This window comes from Oncorhynchus clarkii, unplaced genomic scaffold (assembly GCF_045791955.1).
Source record: "Oncorhynchus clarkii lewisi isolate Uvic-CL-2024 unplaced genomic scaffold, UVic_Ocla_1.0 unplaced_contig_4851_pilon_pilon, whole genome shotgun sequence".
In the NCBI taxonomy this organism is placed as follows: domain Eukaryota; kingdom Metazoa; phylum Chordata; class Actinopteri; order Salmoniformes; family Salmonidae; genus Oncorhynchus; species Oncorhynchus clarkii.
Window position 1 is genome coordinate 40,913 of NW_027257942.1, and position 20,456 is coordinate 61,368.

Below are 20,456 nucleotides of genomic sequence, written 5' to 3' on the forward strand. Positions count from 1 at the left end.
CTGCTCTTCACTAAAAGCTCTCTGTGTCAATACGGATATTCCAAAATGGAACCGTTGGCTAGGATACTCGCCGACGCTGCAGGGCCAAAATCATGAGGAGACACTCCTCCTACACCTTTTAAGCTAGAAATGCCGTTCCAATATCAACAAACTCGCAACGGTCTCGATCAAGTTGTTTGTATAGAATTTTTGAAATCTGTTACACTGTTTCCGTTTTTCACTTTCTTGTCCTCTTTATGTCCTCCCTCCGCTTTCATTGGATCTCTCAAGAAACTCAAGTGCCCCATTGTGACATCATCACTTCCAAGTGACATTCTTTGTAAGTGAAATCAAGCAATTTTTTGACACAAATCAGCAAATAAATCCACTTTGCAACCACTTAGACAAGAAATGTCAAGTGTTCCAGCTTCATCTACTTCTCTGCTACTCAAATCTGGAGTTTGGAGAAAAAATGATATTCGCATCAAAAGTTACAGGAGTTTAAGTAACAGCACCAACATCAGTTTCTGTAACATTTTGGCAAGCAGTGTCTATTTTGACCAATACTGCAACAAGTTAGACAAGAAGTTAGAGTGAATGGGATATTTGTCTACTTCTCTGCTATTCATAGCTGTGTTCAGAATCAAAATATTCCATACGGAACTTACGGTACAGCTGTTTTTGTAACTGCATTACCACGTGTTTTTTAACCTTCCCAATCAACGGTCGTTTTGACCACTTTCGGAGCCTTTTTGAGGAAAAAAGTACCGCAAACTAAAATCTTCCCCTGCTTCTCTGCTCTTCATAGAAAAAGGCGAATTTCAAATCGGGGCTACCAATCTGTAACTATAGCCGTTTTCGTAACCCATCGCCTCACTTTCAAGTGTCTGTAAATCATGCCAGCAGCAAGGCAATTTATTACTTTCCCAAACAACTATAATTTCGACCACTAACCAAACAGTTACACAAACATAGTTTGGCATAAAATCTTCCTCTACTTCTCTGCTTCTCAAGGGCGGAAACGCTTTTAAAATTGGGTCTACCGTTCTCGAGGGAGAGCGATTTAAGAAACCCCTCACCTGCTCTTCACTAAAAGCTCTCTGTGTCAATACGGATATTCCAAAATGGAACCGTTGGCTAGGATACTCGCCGACGCTGCAGGGCCAAAATCATGAGGAGACACTCCTCCTACACCTTTTAAGCTAGAAATGCCGTTCCAATATCAACAAACTCGCAACGGTCTCGATCAAGTTGTTTGTATAGAATTTTTGAAATCTGTTACACTGTTTCCGTTTTTCACTTTCTTGTCCTCTTTATGTCCTCCCTCCGCTTTCATTGGATCTCTCAAGAAACTCAAGTGCCCCATTGTGACATCATCACTTCCAAGTGACATTCTTTGTAAGTGAAATCAAGCAATTTTTTGACACAAATCAGCAAATAAATCCACTTTGCAACCACTTAGACAAGAAATGTCAAGTGTTCCAGCTTCATCTACTTCTCTGCTACTCAAATCTGGAGTTTGGAGAAAAAATGATATTCGCATCAAAAGTTACAGGAGTTTAAGTAACAGCACCAACATCAGTTTCTGTAACATTTTGGCAAGCAGTGTCTATTTTGACCAATACTGCAACAAGTTAGACAAGAAGTTAGAGTGAATGGGATATTTGTCTACTTCTCTGCTATTCATAGCTGTGTTCAGAATCAAAATATTCCATACGGAACTTACGGTACAGCTGTTTTTGTAACTGCATTACCACGTGTTTTTTAACCTTCCCAATCAACGGTCGTTTTGACCACTTTCGGAGCCTTTTTGAGGAAAAAAGTACCGCAAACTAAAATCTTCCCCTGCTTCTCTGCTCTTCATAGAAAAGGCGAATTTCAAATCGGGGCTACCAATCTGTAACTATAGCCGTTTTCGTAACCCATCGCCTCACTTTCAAGTGTCTGTAAATCATGCCAGCAGCAAGGCAATTTATTACTTTCCCAAACAACTATAATTTCGACCACTAACCAAACAGTTACACAAACATAGTTTGGCATAAAATCTTCCTCTACTTCTCTGCTTCTCAAGGGCGGAAACGCTTTTAAAATTGGGTCTACCGTTCTCGAGGGAGAGCGATTTAAGAAACCCCTCACCTGCTCTTCACTAAAAGCTCTCTGTGTCAATACTGATATTCCAAAATGGAACCGTTGGCTAGGATACTCGCCGACGCTGCAGGGCCAAAATCATGAGGAGACACTCCTCCTACACCTTTTAAGCTAGAAATGCCGTTCCAATATCAACAAATTCGCAACGGTCTCGATCAAGTTGTTTGTATAGAATTTTTGAAATCTGTTACACTGTTTCCGTTTTTCACTTTCTTGTCCTCTTTATGTCCTCCCTCCGCTTTCATTGGATCTCTCAAGAAACTCAAGTGCCCCATTGTGACATCATCACTTCCAAGTGACATTCTTTGTAAGTGAAATCAAGCAATTTTTTGACACAAATCAGCAAATAAATCCACTTTGCAACCACTTAGACAAGAAATGTCAAGTGTTCCAGCTTCATCTACTTCTCTGCTACTCAAATCTGGAGTTTGGAGAAAAAATGATATTCGCATCAAAAGTTACAGGAGTTTAAGTAACAGCACCAACATCAGTTTCTGTAACATTTTGGCAAGCAGTGTCTATTTTGACCAATACTGCAACAAGTTAGACAAGAAGTTAGAGTGAATGGGATATTTGTCTACTTCTCTGCTATTCATAGCTGTGTTCAGAATCAAAATATTCCATACGGAACTTACGGTACAGCTGTTTTTGTAACTGCATTACCACGTGTTTTTTAACCTTCCCAATCAACGGTCGTTTTGACCACTTTCGGAGCCTTTTTGAGGAAAAAAGTACCGCAAACTAAAATCTTCCCCTGCTTCTCTGCTCTTCATAGAAAAAGGCGAATTTCAAATCGGGGCTACCAATCTGTAACTATAGCCGTTTTCGTAACCCATCGCCTCACTTTCAAGTGTCTGTAAATCATGCCAGCAGCAAGGCAATTTATTACTTTCCCAAACAACTATAATTTCGACCACTAACCAAACAGTTACACAAACATAGTTTGGCATAAAATCTTCCTCTACTTCTCTGCTTCTCAAGGGCGGAAACGCTTTTAAAATTGGGTCTACCGTTCTCGAGGGAGAGCGATTTAAGAAACCCCTCACCTGCTCTTCACTAAAAGCTCTCTGTGTCAATACGGATATTCCAAAATGGAACCGTTGGCTAGGATACTCGCCGACGCTGCAGGGCCAAAATCATGAGGAGACACTCCTCCTACACCTTTTAAGCTAGAAATGCCGTTCCAATATCAACAAACTCGCAACGGTCTCGATCAAGTTGTTTGTATAGAATTTTTGAAATCTGTTACACTGTTTCCGTTTTTCACTTTCTTGTCCTCTTTATGTCCTCCCTCCGCTTTCATTGGATCTCTCAAGAAACTCAAGTGCCCCATTGTGACATCATCACTTCCAAGTGACATTCTTTGTAAGTGAAATCAAGCAATTTTTTGACACAAATCAGCAAATAAATCCACTTTGCAACCACTTAGACAAGAAATGTCAAGTGTTCCAGCTTCATCTACTTCTCTGCTACTCAAATCTGGAGTTTGGAGAAAAAATGATATTCGCATCAAAAGTTACAGGAGTTTAAGTAACAGCACCAACATCAGTTTCTGTAACATTTTGGCAAGCAGTGTCTATTTTGACCAATACTGCAACAAGTTAGACAAGAAGTTAGAGTGAATGGGATATTTGTCTACTTCTCTGCTATTCATAGCTGTGTTCAGAATCAAAATATTCCATACGGAACTTACGGTACAGCTGTTTTTGTAACTGCATTACCACGTGTTTTTTAACCTTCCCAATCAACGGTCGTTTTGACCACTTTCGGAGCCTTTTTGAGGAAAAAAGTACCGCAAACTAAAATCTTCCCCTGCTTCTCTGCTCTTCATAGAAAAAGGCGAATTTCAAATCGGGGCTACCAATCTGTAACTATAGCCGTTTTCGTAACCCATCGCCTCACTTTCAAGTGTCTGTAAATCATGCCAGCAGCAAGGCAATTTATTACTTTCCCAAACAACTATAATTTCGACCACTAACCAAACAGTTACACAAACATAGTTTGGCATAAAATCTTCCTCTACTTCTCTGCTTCTCAAGGGCGGAAACGCTTTTAAAATTGGGTCTACCGTTCTCGAGGGAGAGCGATTTAAGAAACCCCTCACCTGCTCTTCACTAAAAGCTCTCTGTGTCAATACGGATATTCCAAAATGGAACCGTTGGCTAGGATACTCGCCGACGCTGCAGGGCCAAAATCATGAGGAGACACTCCTCCTACACCTTTTAAGCTAGAAATGCCGTTCCAATATCAACAAATTCGCAACGGTCTCGATCAAGTTGTTTGTATAGAATTTTTGAAATCTGTTACACTGTTTCCGTTTTTCACTTTCTTGTCCTCTTTATGTCCTCCCTCCGCTTTCATTGGATCTCTCAAGAAACTCAAGTGCCCCATTGTGACATCATCACTTCCAAGTGACATTCTTTGTAAGTGAAATCAAGCAATTTTTTGACACAAATCAGCAAATAAATCCACTTTGCAACCACTTAGACAAGAAATGTCAAGTGTTCCAGCTTCATCTACTTCTCTGCTACTCAAATCTGGAGTTTGGAGAAAAAATGATATTCGCATCAAAAGTTACAGGAGTTTAAGTAACAGCACCAACATCAGTTTCTGTAACATTTTGGCAAGCAGTGTCTATTTTGACCAATACTGCAACAAGTTAGACAAGAAGTTAGAGTGAATGGGATATTTGTCTACTTCTCTGCTATTCATAGCTGTGTTCAGAATCAAAATATTCCATACGGAACTTACGGTACAGCTGTTTTTGTAACTGCATTACCACGTGTTTTTTAACCTTCCCAATCAACGGTCGTTTTGACCACTTTCGGAGCCTTTTTGAGGAAAAAAGTACCGCAAACTAAAATCTTCCCCTGCTTCTCTGCTCTTCATAGAAAAAGGCGAATTTCAAATCGGGGCTACCAATCTGTAACTATAGCCGTTTTCGTAACCCATCGCCTCACTTTCAAGTGTCTGTAAATCATGCCAGCAGCAAGGCAATTTATTACTTTCCCAAACAACTATAATTTCGACCACTAACCAAACAGTTACACAAACATAGTTTGGCATAAAATCTTCCTCTACTTCTCTGCTTCTCAAGGGCGGAAACGCTTTTAAAATTGGGTCTACCGTTCTCGAGGGAGAGCGATTTAAGAAACCCCTCACCTGCTCTTCACTAAAAGCTCTCTGTGTCAATACGGATATTCCAAAATGGAACCGTTGGCTAGGATACTCGCCGACGCTGCAGGGCCAAAATCATGAGGAGACACTCCTCCTACACCTTTTAAGCTAGAAATGCCGTTCCAATATCAACAAACTCGCAACGGTCTCGATCAAGTTGTTTGTATAGAATTTTTGAAATCTGTTACACTGTTTCCGTTTTTCACTTTCTTGTCCTCTTTATGTCCTCCCTCCGCTTTCATTGGATCTCTCAAGAAACTCAAGTGCCCCATTGTGACATCATCACTTCCAAGTGACATTCTTTGTAAGTGAAATCAAGCAATTTTTTGACACAAATCAGCAAATAAATCCACTTTGCAACCACTTAGACAAGAAATGTCAAGTGTTCCAGCTTCATCTACTTCTCTGCTACTCAAATCTGGAGTTTGGAGAAAAAATGATATTCGCATCAAAAGTTACAGGAGTTTAAGTAACAGCACCAACATCAGTTTCTGTAACATTTTGGCAAGCAGTGTCTATTTTGACCAATACTGCAACAAGTTAGACAAGAAGTTAGAGTGAATGGGATATTTGTCTACTTCTCTGCTATTCATAGCTGTGTTCAGAATCAAAATATTCCATACGGAACTTACGGTACAGCTGTTTTTGTAACTGCATTACCACGTGTTTTTTAACCTTCCCAATCAACGGTCGTTTTGACCACTTTCGGAGCCTTTTTGAGGAAAAAAGTACCGCAAACTAAAATCTTCCCCTGCTTCTCTGCTCTTCATAGAAAAAGGCGAATTTCAAATCGGGGCTACCAATCTGTAACTATAGCCGTTTTCGTAACCCATCGCCTCACTTTCAAGTGTCTGTAAATCATGCCAGCAGCAAGGCAATTTATTACTTTCCCAAACAACTATAATTTCGACCACTAACCAAACAGTTACACAAACATAGTTTGGCATAAAATCTTCCTCTACTTCTCTGCTTCTCAAGGGCGGAAACGCTTTTAAAATTGGGTCTACCGTTCTCGAGGGAGAGCGATTTAAGAAACCCCTCACCTGCTCTTCACTAAAAGCTCTCTGTGTCAATACGGATATTCCAAAATGGAACCGTTGGCTAGGATACTCGCCGACGCTGCAGGGCCAAAATCATGAGGAGACACTCCTCCTACACCTTTTAAGCTAGAAATGCCGTTCCAATATCAACAAACTCGCAACGGTCTCGATCAAGTTGTTTGTATAGAATTTTTGAAATCTGTTACACTGTTTCCGTTTTTCACTTTCTTGTCCTCTTTATGTCCTCCCTCCGCTTTCATTGGATCTCTCAAGAAACTCAAGTGCCCCATTGTGACATCATCACTTCCAAGTGACATTCTTTGTAAGTGAAATCAAGCAATTTTTTGACACAAATCAGCAAATAAATCCACTTTGCAACCACTTAGACAAGAAATGTCAAGTGTTCCAGCTTCATCTACTTCTCTGCTACTCAAATCTGGAGTTTGGAGAAAAAATGATATTCGCATCAAAAGTTACAGGAGTTTAAGTAACAGCACCAACATCAGTTTCTGTAACATTTTGGCAAGCAGTGTCTATTTTGACCAATACTGCAACAAGTTAGACAAGAAGTTAGAGTGAATGGGATATTTGTCTACTTCTCTGCTATTCATAGCTGTGTTCAGAATCAAAATATTCCATACGGAACTTACGGTACAGCTGTTTTTGTAACTGCATTACCACGTGTTTTTTAACCTTCCCAATCAACGGTCGTTTTGACCACTTTCGGAGCCTTTTTGAGGAAAAAAGTACCGCAAACTAAAATCTTCCCCTGCTTCTCTGCTCTTCATAGAAAAAGGCGAATTTCAAATCGGGGCTACCAATCTGTAACTATAGCCGTTTTCGTAACCCATCGCCTCACTTTCAAGTGTCTGTAAATCATGCCAGCAGCAAGGCAATTTATTACTTTCCCAAACAACTATAATTTCGACCACTAACCAAACAGTTACACAAACATAGTTTGGCATAAAATCTTCCTCTACTTCTCTGCTTCTCAAGGGCGGAAACGCTTTTAAAATTGGGTCTACCGTTCTCGAGGGAGAGCGATTTAAGAAACCCCTCACCTGCTCTTCACTAAAAGCTCTCTGTGTCAATACGGATATTCCAAAATGGAACCGTTGGCTAGGATACTCGCCGACGCTGCAGGGCCAAAATCATGAGGAGACACTCCTCCTACACCTTTTAAGCTAGAAATGCCGTTCCAATATCAACAAACTCGCAACGGTCTCGATCAAGTTGTTTGTATAGAATTTTTGAAATCTGTTACACTGTTTCCGTTTTTCACTTTCTTGTCCTCTTTATGTCCTCCCTCCGCTTTCATTGGATCTCTCAAGAAACTCAAGTGCCCCATTGTGACATCATCACTTCCAAGTGACATTCTTTGTAAGTGAAATCAAGCAATTTTTTGACACAAATCAGCAAATAAATCCACTTTGCAACCACTTAGACAAGAAATGTCAAGTGTTCCAGCTTCATCTACTTCTCTGCTACTCAAATCTGGAGTTTGGAGAAAAAATGATATTCGCATCAAAAGTTACAGGAGTTTAAGTAACAGCACCAACATCAGTTTCTGTAACATTTTGGCAAGCAGTGTCTATTTTGACCAATACTGCAACAAGTTAGACAAGAAGTTAGAGTGAATGGGATATTTGTCTACTTCTCTGCTATTCATAGCTGTGTTCAGAATCAAAATATTCCATACGGAACTTACGGTACAGCTGTTTTTGTAACTGCATTACCACGTGTTTTTTAACCTTCCCAATCAACGGTCGTTTTGACCACTTTCGGAGCCTTTTTGAGGAAAAAAGTACCGCAAACTAAAATCTTCCCCTGCTTCTCTGCTCTTCATAGAAAAAGGCGAATTTCAAATCGGGGCTACCAATCTGTAACTATAGCCGTTTTCGTAACCCATCGCCTCACTTTCAAGTGTCTGTAAATCATGCCAGCAGCAAGGCAATTTATTACTTTCCCAAACAACTATAATTTCGACCACTAACCAAACAGTTACACAAACATAGTTTGGCATAAAATCTTCCTCTACTTCTCTGCTTCTCAAGGGCGGAAACGCTTTTAAAATTGGGTCTACCGTTCTCGAGGGAGAGCGATTTAAGAAACCCCTCACCTGCTCTTCACTAAAAGCTCTCTGTGTCAATACGGATATTCCAAAATGGAACCGTTGGCTAGGATACTCGCCGACGCTGCAGGGCCAAAATCATGAGGAGACACTCCTCCTACACCTTTTAAGCTAGAAATGCCGTTCCAATATCAACAAACTCGCAACGGTCTCGATCAAGTTGTTTGTATAGAATTTTTGAAATCTGTTACACTGTTTCCGTTTTTCACTTTCTTGTCCTCTTTATGTCCTCCCTCCGCTTTCATTGGATCTCTCAAGAAACTCAAGTGCCCCATTGTGACATCATCACTTCCAAGTGACATTCTTTGTAAGTGAAATCAAGCAATTTTTTGACACAAATCAGCAAATAAATCCACTTTGCAACCACTTAGACAAGAAATGTCAAGTGTTCCAGCTTCATCTACTTCTCTGCTACTCAAATCTGGAGTTTGGAGAAAAAATGATATTCGCATCAAAAGTTACAGGAGTTTAAGTAACAGCACCAACATCAGTTTCTGTAACATTTTGGCAAGCAGTGTCTATTTTGACCAATACTGCAACAAGTTAGACAAGAAGTTAGAGTGAATGGGATATTTGTCTACTTCTCTGCTATTCATAGCTGTGTTCAGAATCAAAATATTCCATACGGAACTTACGGTACAGCTGTTTTTGTAACTGCATTACCACGTGTTTTTTAACCTTCCCAATCAACGGTCGTTTTGACCACTTTCGGAGCCTTTTTGAGGAAAAAAGTACCGCAAACTAAAATCTTCCCCTGCTTCTCTGCTCTTCATAGAAAAAGGCGAATTTCAAATCGGGGCTACCAATCTGTAACTATAGCCGTTTTCGTAACCCATCGCCTCACTTTCAAGTGTCTGTAAATCATGCCAGCAGCAAGGCAATTTATTACTTTCCCAAACAACTATAATTTCGACCACTAACCAAACAGTTACACAAACATAGTTTGGCATAAAATCTTCCTCTACTTCTCTGCTTCTCAAGGGCGGAAACGCTTTTAAAATTGGGTCTACCGTTCTCGAGGGAGAGCGATTTAAGAAACCCCTCACCTGCTCTTCACTAAAAGCTCTCTGTGTCAATACGGATATTCCAAAATGGAACCGTTGGCTAGGATACTCGCCGACGCTGCAGGGCCAAAATCATGAGGAGACACTCCTCCTACACCTTTTAAGCTAGAAATGCCGTTCCAATATCAACAAACTCGCAACGGTCTCGATCAAGTTGTTTGTATAGAATTTTTGAAATCTGTTACACTGTTTCCGTTTTTCACTTTCTTGTCCTCTTTATGTCCTCCCTCCGCTTTCATTGGATCTCTCAAGAAACTCAAGTGCCCCATTGTGACATCATCACTTCCAAGTGACATTCTTTGTAAGTGAAATCAAGCAATTTTTTGACACAAATCAGCAAATAAATCCACTTTGCAACCACTTAGACAAGAAATGTCAAGTGTTCCAGCTTCATCTACTTCTCTGCTACTCAAATCTGGAGTTTGGAGAAAAAATGATATTCGCATCAAAAGTTACAGGAGTTTAAGTAACAGCACCAACATCAGTTTCTGTAACATTTTGGCAAGCAGTGTCTATTTTGACCAATACTGCAACAAGTTAGACAAGAAGTTAGAGTGAATGGGATATTTGTCTACTTCTCTGCTATTCATAGCTGTGTTCAGAATCAAAATATTCCATACGGAACTTACGGTACAGCTGTTTTTGTAACTGCATTACCACGTGTTTTTTAACCTTCCCAATCAACGGTCGTTTTGACCACTTTCGGAGCCTTTTTGAGGAAAAAAGTACCGCAAACTAAAATCTTCCCCTGCTTCTCTGCTCTTCATAGAAAAAGGCGAATTTCAAATCGGGGCTACCAATCTGTAACTATAGCCGTTTTCGTAACCCATCGCCTCACTTTCAAGTGTCTGTAAATCATGCCAGCAGCAAGGCAATTTATTACTTTCCCAAACAACTATAATTTCGACCACTAACCAAACAGTTACACAAACATAGTTTGGCATAAAATCTTCCTCTACTTCTCTGCTTCTCAAGGGCGGAAACGCTTTTAAAATTGGGTCTACCGTTCTCGAGGGAGAGCGATTTAAGAAACCCCTCACCTGCTCTTCACTAAAAGCTCTCTGTGTCAATACGGATATTCCAAAATGGAACCGTTGGCTAGGATACTCGCCGACGCTGCAGGGCCAAAATCATGAGGAGACACTCCTCCTACACCTTTTAAGCTAGAAATGCCGTTCCAATATCAACAAACTCGCAACGGTCTCGATCAAGTTGTTTGTATAGAATTTTTGAAATCTGTTACACTGTTTCCGTTTTTCACTTTCTTGTCCTCTTTATGTCCTCCCTCCGCTTTCATTGGATCTCTCAAGAAACTCAAGTGCCCCATTGTGACATCATCACTTCCAAGTGACATTCTTTGTAAGTGAAATCAAGCAATTTTTTGACACAAATCAGCAAATAAATCCACTTTGCAACCACTTAGACAAGAAATGTCAAGTGTTCCAGCTTCATCTACTTCTCTGCTACTCAAATCTGGAGTTTGGAGAAAAAATGATATTCGCATCAAAAGTTACAGGAGTTTAAGTAACAGCACCAACATCAGTTTCTGTAACATTTTGGCAAGCAGTGTCTATTTTGACCAATACTGCAACAAGTTAGACAAGAAGTTAGAGTGAATGGGATATTTGTCTACTTCTCTGCTATTCATAGCTGTGTTCAGAATCAAAATATTCCATACGGAACTTACGGTACAGCTGTTTTTGTAACTGCATTACCACGTGTTTTTTAACCTTCCCAATCAACGGTCGTTTTGACCACTTTCGGAGCCTTTTTGAGGAAAAAAGTACCGCAAACTAAAATCTTCCCCTGCTTCTCTGCTCTTCATAGAAAAAGGCGAATTTCAAATCGGGGCTACCAATCTGTAACTATAGCCGTTTTCGTAACCCATCGCCTCACTTTCAAGTGTCTGTAAATCATGCCAGCAGCAAGGCAATTTATTACTTTCCCAAACAACTATAATTTCGACCACTAACCAAACAGTTACACAAACATAGTTTGGCATAAAATCTTCCTCTACTTCTCTGCTTCTCAAGGGCGGAAACGCTTTTAAAATTGGGTCTACCGTTCTCGAGGGAGAGCGATTTAAGAAACCCCTCACCTGCTCTTCACTAAAAGCTCTCTGTGTCAATACGGATATTCCAAAATGGAACCGTTGGCTAGGATACTCGCCGACGCTGCAGGGCCAAAATCATGAGGAGACACTCCTCCTACACCTTTTAAGCTAGAAATGCCGTTCCAATATCAACAAACTCGCAACGGTCTCGATCAAGTTGTTTGTATAGAATTTTTGAAATCTGTTACACTGTTTCCGTTTTTCACTTTCTTGTCCTCTTTATGTCCTCCCTCCGCTTTCATTGGATCTCTCAAGAAACTCAAGTGCCCCATTGTGACATCATCACTTCCAAGTGACATTCTTTGTAAGTGAAATCAAGCAATTTTTTGACACAAATCAGCAAATAAATCCACTTTGCAACCACTTAGACAAGAAATGTCAAGTGTTCCAGCTTCATCTACTTCTCTGCTACTCAAATCTGGAGTTTGGAGAAAAAATGATATTCGCATCAAAAGTTACAGGAGTTTAAGTAACAGCACCAACATCAGTTTCTGTAACATTTTGGCAAGCAGTGTCTATTTTGACCAATACTGCAACAAGTTAGACAAGAAGTTAGAGTGAATGGGATATTTGTCTACTTCTCTGCTATTCATAGCTGTGTTCAGAATCAAAATATTCCATACGGAACTTACGGTACAGCTGTTTTTGTAACTGCATTACCACGTGTTTTTTAACCTTCCCAATCAACGGTCGTTTTGACCACTTTCGGAGCCTTTTTGAGGAAAAAAGTACCGCAAACTAAAATCTTCCCCTGCTTCTCTGCTCTTCATAGAAAAAGGCGAATTTCAAATCGGGGCTACCAATCTGTAACTATAGCCGTTTTCGTAACCCATCGCCTCACTTTCAAGTGTCTGTAAATCATGCCAGCAGCAAGGCAATTTATTACTTTCCCAAACAACTATAATTTCGACCACTAACCAAACAGTTACACAAACATAGTTTGGCATAAAATCTTCCTCTACTTCTCTGCTTCTCAAGGGCGGAAACGCTTTTAAAATTGGGTCTACCGTTCTCGAGGGAGAGCGATTTAAGAAACCCCTCACCTGCTCTTCACTAAAAGCTCTCTGTGTCAATACGGATATTCCAAAATGGAACCGTTGGCTAGGATACTCGCCGACGCTGCAGGGCCAAAATCATGAGGAGACACTCCTCCTACACCTTTTAAGCTAGAAATGCCGTTCCAATATCAACAAACTCGCAACGGTCTCGATCAAGTTGTTTGTATAGAATTTTTGAAATCTGTTACACTGTTTCCGTTTTTCACTTTCTTGTCCTCTTTATGTCCTCCCTCCGCTTTCATTGGATCTCTCAAGAAACTCAAGTGCCCCATTGTGACATCATCACTTCCAAGTGACATTCTTTGTAAGTGAAATCAAGCAATTTTTTGACACAAATCAGCAAATAAATCCACTTTGCAACCACTTAGACAAGAAATGTCAAGTGTTCCAGCTTCATCTACTTCTCTGCTACTCAAATCTGGAGTTTGGAGAAAAAATGATATTCGCATCAAAAGTTACAGGAGTTTAAGTAACAGCACCAACATCAGTTTCTGTAACATTTTGGCAAGCAGTGTCTATTTTGACCAATACTGCAACAAGTTAGACAAGAAGTTAGAGTGAATGGGATATTTGTCTACTTCTCTGCTATTCATAGCTGTGTTCAGAATCAAAATATTCCATACGGAACTTACGGTACAGCTGTTTTTGTAACTGCATTACCACGTGTTTTTTAACCTTCCCAATCAACGGTCGTTTTGACCACTTTCGGAGCCTTTTTGAGGAAAAAAGTACCGCAAACTAAAATCTTCCCCTGCTTCTCTGCTCTTCATAGAAAAAGGCGAATTTCAAATCGGGGCTACCAATCTGTAACTATAGCCGTTTTCGTAACCCATCGCCTCACTTTCAAGTGTCTGTAAATCATGCCAGCAGCAAGGCAATTTATTACTTTCCCAAACAACTATAATTTCGACCACTAACCAAACAGTTACACAAACATAGTTTGGCATAAAATCTTCCTCTACTTCTCTGCTTCTCAAGGGCGGAAACGCTTTTAAAATTGGGTCTACCGTTCTCGAGGGAGAGCGATTTAAGAAACCCCTCACCTGCTCTTCACTAAAAGCTCTCTGTGTCAATACGGATATTCCAAAATGGAACCGTTGGCTAGGATACTCGCCGACGCTGCAGGGCCAAAATCATGAGGAGACACTCCTCCTACACCTTTTAAGCTAGAAATGCCGTTCCAATATCAACAAACTCGCAACGGTCTCGATCAAGTTGTTTGTATAGAATTTTTGAAATCTGTTACACTGTTTCCGTTTTTCACTTTCTTGTCCTCTTTATGTCCTCCCTCCGCTTTCATTGGATCTCTCAAGAAACTCAAGTGCCCCATTGTGACATCATCACTTCCAAGTGACATTCTTTGTAAGTGAAATCAAGCAATTTTTTGACACAAATCAGCAAATAAATCCACTTTGCAACCACTTAGACAAGAAATGTCAAGTGTTCCAGCTTCATCTACTTCTCTGCTACTCAAATCTGGAGTTTGGAGAAAAAATGATATTCGCATCAAAAGTTACAGGAGTTTAAGTAACAGCACCAACATCAGTTTCTGTAACATTTTGGCAAGCAGTGTCTATTTTGACCAATACTGCAACAAGTTAGACAAGAAGTTAGAGTGAATGGGATATTTGTCTACTTCTCTGCTATTCATAGCTGTGTTCAGAATCAAAATATTCCATACGGAACTTACGGTACAGCTGTTTTTGTAACTGCATTACCACGTGTTTTTTAACCTTCCCAATCAACGGTCGTTTTGACCACTTTCGGAGCCTTTTTGAGGAAAAAAGTACCGCAAACTAAAATCTTCCCCTGCTTCTCTGCTCTTCATAGAAAAAGGCGAATTTCAAATCGGGGCTACCAATCTGTAACTATAGCCGTTTTCGTAACCCATCGCCTCACTTTCAAGTGTCTGTAAATCATGCCAGCAGCAAGGCAATTTATTACTTTCCCAAACAACTATAATTTCGACCACTAACCAAACAGTTACACAAACATAGTTTGGCATAAAATCTTCCTCTACTTCTCTGCTTCTCAAGGGCGGAAACGCTTTTAAAATTGGGTCTACCGTTCTCGAGGGAGAGCGATTTAAGAAACCCCTCACCTGCTCTTCACTAAAAGCTCTCTGTGTCAATACGGATATTCCAAAATGGAACCGTTGGCTAGGATACTCGCCGACGCTGCAGGGCCAAAATCATGAGGAGACACTCCTCCTACACCTTTTAAGCTAGAAATGCCGTTCCAATATCAACAAACTCGCAACGGTCTCGATCAAGTTGTTTGTATAGAATTTTTGAAATCTGTTACACTGTTTCCGTTTTTCACTTTCTTGTCCTCTTTATGTCCTCCCTCCGCTTTCATTGGATCTCTCAAGAAACTCAAGTGCCCCATTGTGACATCATCACTTCCAAGTGACATTCTTTGTAAGTGAAATCAAGCAATTTTTTGACACAAATCAGCAAATAAATCCACTTTGCAACCACTTAGACAAGAAATGTCAAGTGTTCCAGCTTCATCTACTTCTCTGCTACTCAAATCTGGAGTTTGGAGAAAAAATGATATTCGCATCAAAAGTTACAGGAGTTTAAGTAACAGCACCAACATCAGTTTCTGTAACATTTTGGCAAGCAGTGTCTATTTTGACCAATACTGCAACAAGTTAGACAAGAAGTTAGAGTGAATGGGATATTTGTCTACTTCTCTGCTATTCATAGCTGTGTTCAGAATCAAAATATTCCATACGGAACTTACGGTACAGCTGTTTTTGTAACTGCATTACCACGTGTTTTTTAACCTTCCCAATCAACGGTCGTTTTGACCACTTTCGGAGCCTTTTTGAGGAAAAAAGTACCGCAAACTAAAATCTTCCCCTGCTTCTCTGCTCTTCATAGAAAAAGGCGAATTTCAAATCGGGGCTACCAATCTGTAACTATAGCCGTTTTCGTAACCCATCGCCTCACTTTCAAGTGTCTGTAAATCATGCCAGCAGCAAGGCAATTTATTACTTTCCCAAACAACTATAATTTCGACCACTAACCAAACAGTTACACAAACATAGTTTGGCATAAAATCTTCCTCTACTTCTCTGCTTCTCAAGGGCGGAAACGCTTTTAAAATTGGGTCTACCGTTCTCGAGGGAGAGCGATTTAAGAAACCCCTCACCTGCTCTTCACTAAAAGCTCTCTGTGTCAATACGGATATTCCAAAATGGAACCGTTGGCTAGGATACTCGCCGACGCTGCAGGGCCAAAATCATGAGGAGACACTCCTCCTACACCTTTTAAGCTAGAAATGCCGTTCCAATATCAACAAACTCGCAACGGTCTCGATCAAGTTGTTTGTATAGAATTTTTGAAATCTGTTACACTGTTTCCGTTTTTCACTTTCTTGTCCTCTTTATGTCCTCCCTCCGCTTTCATTGGATCTCTCAAGAAACTCAAGTGCCCCATTGTGACATCATCACTTCCAAGTGACATTCTTTGTAAGTGAAATCAAGCAATTTTTTGACACAAATCAGCAAATAAATCCACTTTGCAACCACTTAGACAAGAAATGTCAAGTGTTCCAGCTTCATCTACTTCTCTGCTACTCAAATCTGGAGTTTGGAGAAAAAATGATATTCGCATCAAAAGTTACAGGAGTTTAAGTAACAGCACCAACATCAGTTTCTGTAACATTTTGGCAAGCAGTGTCTATTTTGACCAATACTGCAACAAGTTAGACAAGAAGTTAGAGTGAATGGGATATTTGTCTACTTCTCTGCTATTCATAGCTGTGTTCAGAATCAAAATATTCCATACGGAACTTACGGTACAGCTGTTTTTGTAACTGCATTACCACGTGTTTTTTAACCTTCCCAATCAACGGTCGTTTTGACCACTTTCGGAGCCTTTTTGAGGAAAAAAGTACCGCAAACTAAAATCTTCCCCTGCTTCTCTGCTCTTCATAGAAAAAGGCGAATTTCAAATCGGGGCTACCAATCTGTAACTATAGCCGTTTTCGTAACCCATCGCCTCACTTTCAAGTGTCTGTAAATCATGCCAGCAGCAAGGCAATTTATTACTTTCCCAAACAACTATAATTTCGACCACTAACCAAACAGTTACACAAACATAGTTTGGCATAAAATCTTCCTCTACTTCTCTGCTTCTCAAGGGCGGAAACGCTTTTAAAATTGGGTCTACCGTTCTCGAGGGAGAGCGATTTAAGAAACCCCTCACCTGCTCTTCACTAAAAGCTCTCTGTGTCAATACGGATATTCCAAAATGGAACCGTTGGCTAGGATACTCGCCGACGCTGCAGGGCCAAAATCATGAGGAGACACTCCTCCTACACCTTTTAAGCTAGAAATGCCGTTCCAATATCAACAAACTCGCAACGGTCTCGATCAAGTTGTTTGTATAGAATTTTTGAAATCTGTTACACTGTTTCCGTTTTTCACTTTCTTGTCCTCTTTATGTCCTCCCTCCGCTTTCATTGGATCTCTCAAGAAACTCAAGTGCCCCATTGTGACATCATCACTTCCAAGTGACATTCTTTGTAAGTGAAATCAAGCAATTTTTTGACACAAATCAGCAAATAAATCCACTTTGCAACCACTTAGACAAGAAATGTCAAGTGTTCCAGCTTCATCTACTTCTCTGCTACTCAAATCTGGAGTTTGGAGAAAAAATGATATTCGCATCAAAAGTTACAGGAGTTTAAGTAACAGCACCAACATCAGTTTCTGTAACATTTTGGCAAGCAGTGTCTATTTTGACCAATACTGCAACAAGTTAGACAAGAAGTTAGAGTGAATGGGATATTTGTCTACTTCTCTGCTATTCATAGCTGTGTTCAGAATCAAAATATTCCATACGGAACTTACGGTACAGCTGTTTTTGTAACTGCATTACCACGTGTTTTTTAACCTTCCCAATCAACGGTCGTTTTGACCACTTTCGGAGCCTTTTTGAGGAAAAAAGTACCGCAAACTAAAATCTTCCCCTGCTTCTCTGCTCTTCATAGAAAAAGGCGAATTTCAAATCGGGGCTACCAATCTGTAACTATAGCCGTTTTCGTAACCCATCGCCTCACTTTCAAGTGTCTGTAAATCATGCCAGCAGCAAGGCAATTTATTACTTTCCCAAACAACTATAATTTCGACCACTAACCAAACAGTTACACAAACATAGTTTGGCATAAAATCTTCCTCTACTTCTCTGCTTCTCAAGGGCGGAAACGCTTTTAAAATTGGGTCTACCGTTCTCGAGGGAGAGCGATTTAAGAAACCCCTCACCTGCTCTTCACTAAAAGCTCTCTGTGTCAATACGGATATTCCAAAATGGAACCGTTGGCTAGGATACTCGCCGACGCTGCAGGGCCAAAATCATGAGGAGACACTCCTCCTACACCTTTTAAGCTAGAAATGCCGTTCCAATATCAACAAACTCGCAACGGTCTCGATCAAGTTGTTTGTATAGAATTTTTGAAATCTGTTACACTGTTTCCGTTTTTCACTTTCTTGTCCTCTTTATGTCCTCCCTCCGCTTTCATTGGATCTCTCAAGAAACTCAAGTGCCCCATTGTGACATCATCACTTCCAAGTGACATTCTTTGTAAGTGAAATCAAGCAATTTTTTGACACAAATCAGCAAATAAATCCACTTTGCAACCACTTAGACAAGAAATGTCAAGTTTTCCAGCTTCGTCTACTTCTCTGCTACTCAAATCTGGAGTTTGGAGAAAAAATGATATTCGCATCAAAAGTTACAGGAGTTTAAGTAACAGCACCAACATCAGTTTCTGTAACATTTTGGCAAGCAGTGTCTATTTTGACCAATACTGCAACAAGTTAGACAAGAAGTTAGAGTGAATGGGATATTTGTCTACTTCTCTGCTATTCATAGCTGTGTTCAGAATCAAAATATTCCATACGGAACTTACGGTACAGCTGTTTTTGTAACTGCATTACCACGTGTTTTTTAACCTTCCCAATCAACGGTCGTTTTGACCACTTTCGGAGCCTTTTTGAGGAAAAAAGTACCGCAAACTAAAATCTTCCCCTGCTTCTCTGCTCTTCATAGAAAAAGGCGAATTTCAAATCGGGGCTACCAATCTGTAACTATAGCCGTTTTCGTAACCCATCGCCTCACTTTCAAGTGTCTGTAAATCATGCCAGCAGCAAGGCAATTTATTACTTTCCCAAACAACTATAATTTCGACCACTAACCAAACAGTTACACAAACATAGTTTGGCATAAAATCTTCCTCTACTTCTCTGCTTCTCAAGGGCGGAAACGCTTTTAAAATTGGGTCTACCGTTCTCGAGGGAGAGCGATTTAAGAAACCCCTCACCTGCTCTTCACTAAAAGCTCTCTGTGTCAATACGGATATTCCAAAATGGAACCGTTGGCTAGGATACTCGCCGACGCTGCAGGGCCAAAATCATGAGGAGACACTCCTCCTACACCTTTTAAGCTAGAAATGCCGTTCCAATATCAACAAACTCGCAACGGTCTCGATCAAGTTGTTTGTATAGAATTTTTGAAATCTGTTACACTGTTTCCGTTTTTCACTTTCTTGTCCTCTTTATGTCCTCCCTCCGCTTTCATTGGATCTCTCAAGAAACTCAAGTGCCCCATTGTGACATCATCACTTCCAAGTGACATTCTTTGTAAGTGAAATCAAGCAATTTTTTGACACAAATCAGCAAATAAATCCACTTTGCAACCACTTAGACAAGAAATGTCAAGTTTTCCAGCTTCATCTACTTCTCTGCTACTCAAATCTGGAGTTTGGAGAAAAAATGATATTCGCATCAAAAGTTACAGGAGTTTAAGTAACAGCACCAACATCAGTTTCTGTAACATTTTGGCAAGCAGTGTCTATTTTGACCAATACTGCAACAAGTTAGACAAGAAGTTAGAGTGAATGGGATATTTGTCTACTTCTCTGCTATTCATAGCTGTGTTCAGAATCAAAATATTCCATACGGAACTTACGGTACAGCTGTTTTTGTAACTGCATTACCACGTGTTTTTTAACCTTCCCAATCAACGGTCGTTTTGACCACTTTCGGAGCATTTTTGAGGAAAAAAGTACCGCAAACTAAAATCTTCCCCTGCTTCTCTGCTCTTCATAGAAAAAGGCGAATTTCAAATCGGGGCTACCAATCTGTAACTATAGCCGTTTTCGTAACCCATCGCCTCACTTTCAAGTGTCTGTAAATCATGCCAGCAGCAAGGCAATTTATTACTTTCCCAAACAACTATAATTTCGACCACTAACCAAACAGTTACACAAACATAGTTTGGCATAAAATCTTCCTCTACTTCTCTGCTTCTCAAGGGCGGAAACGCTTTTAAAATTGGGTCTACCGTTCTCGAGGGAGAGCGATTTAAGAAACCCCTCACCTGCTCTTCACTAAAAGCTCTCTGTGTCAATACGGATATTCCAAAATGGAACCGTTGGCTAGGATACTCGCCGACGCTGCAGGGCCAAAATCATGAGGAGACACTCCTCCTACACCTTTTAAGCTAGAAATGCCGTTCCAATATCAACAAACTCGCAACGGTCTCGATCAAGTTGTTTGTATAGAATTTTTGAAATCTGTTACACTGTTTCCGTTTTTCACTTTCTTGTCCTCTTTATGTCCTCCCTCCGCTTTCATTGGATCTCTCAAGAAACTCAAGTGCCCCATTGTGACATCATCACTTCCAAGTGACATTCTTTGTAAGTGAAATCAAGCAATTTTTTGACACAAATCAG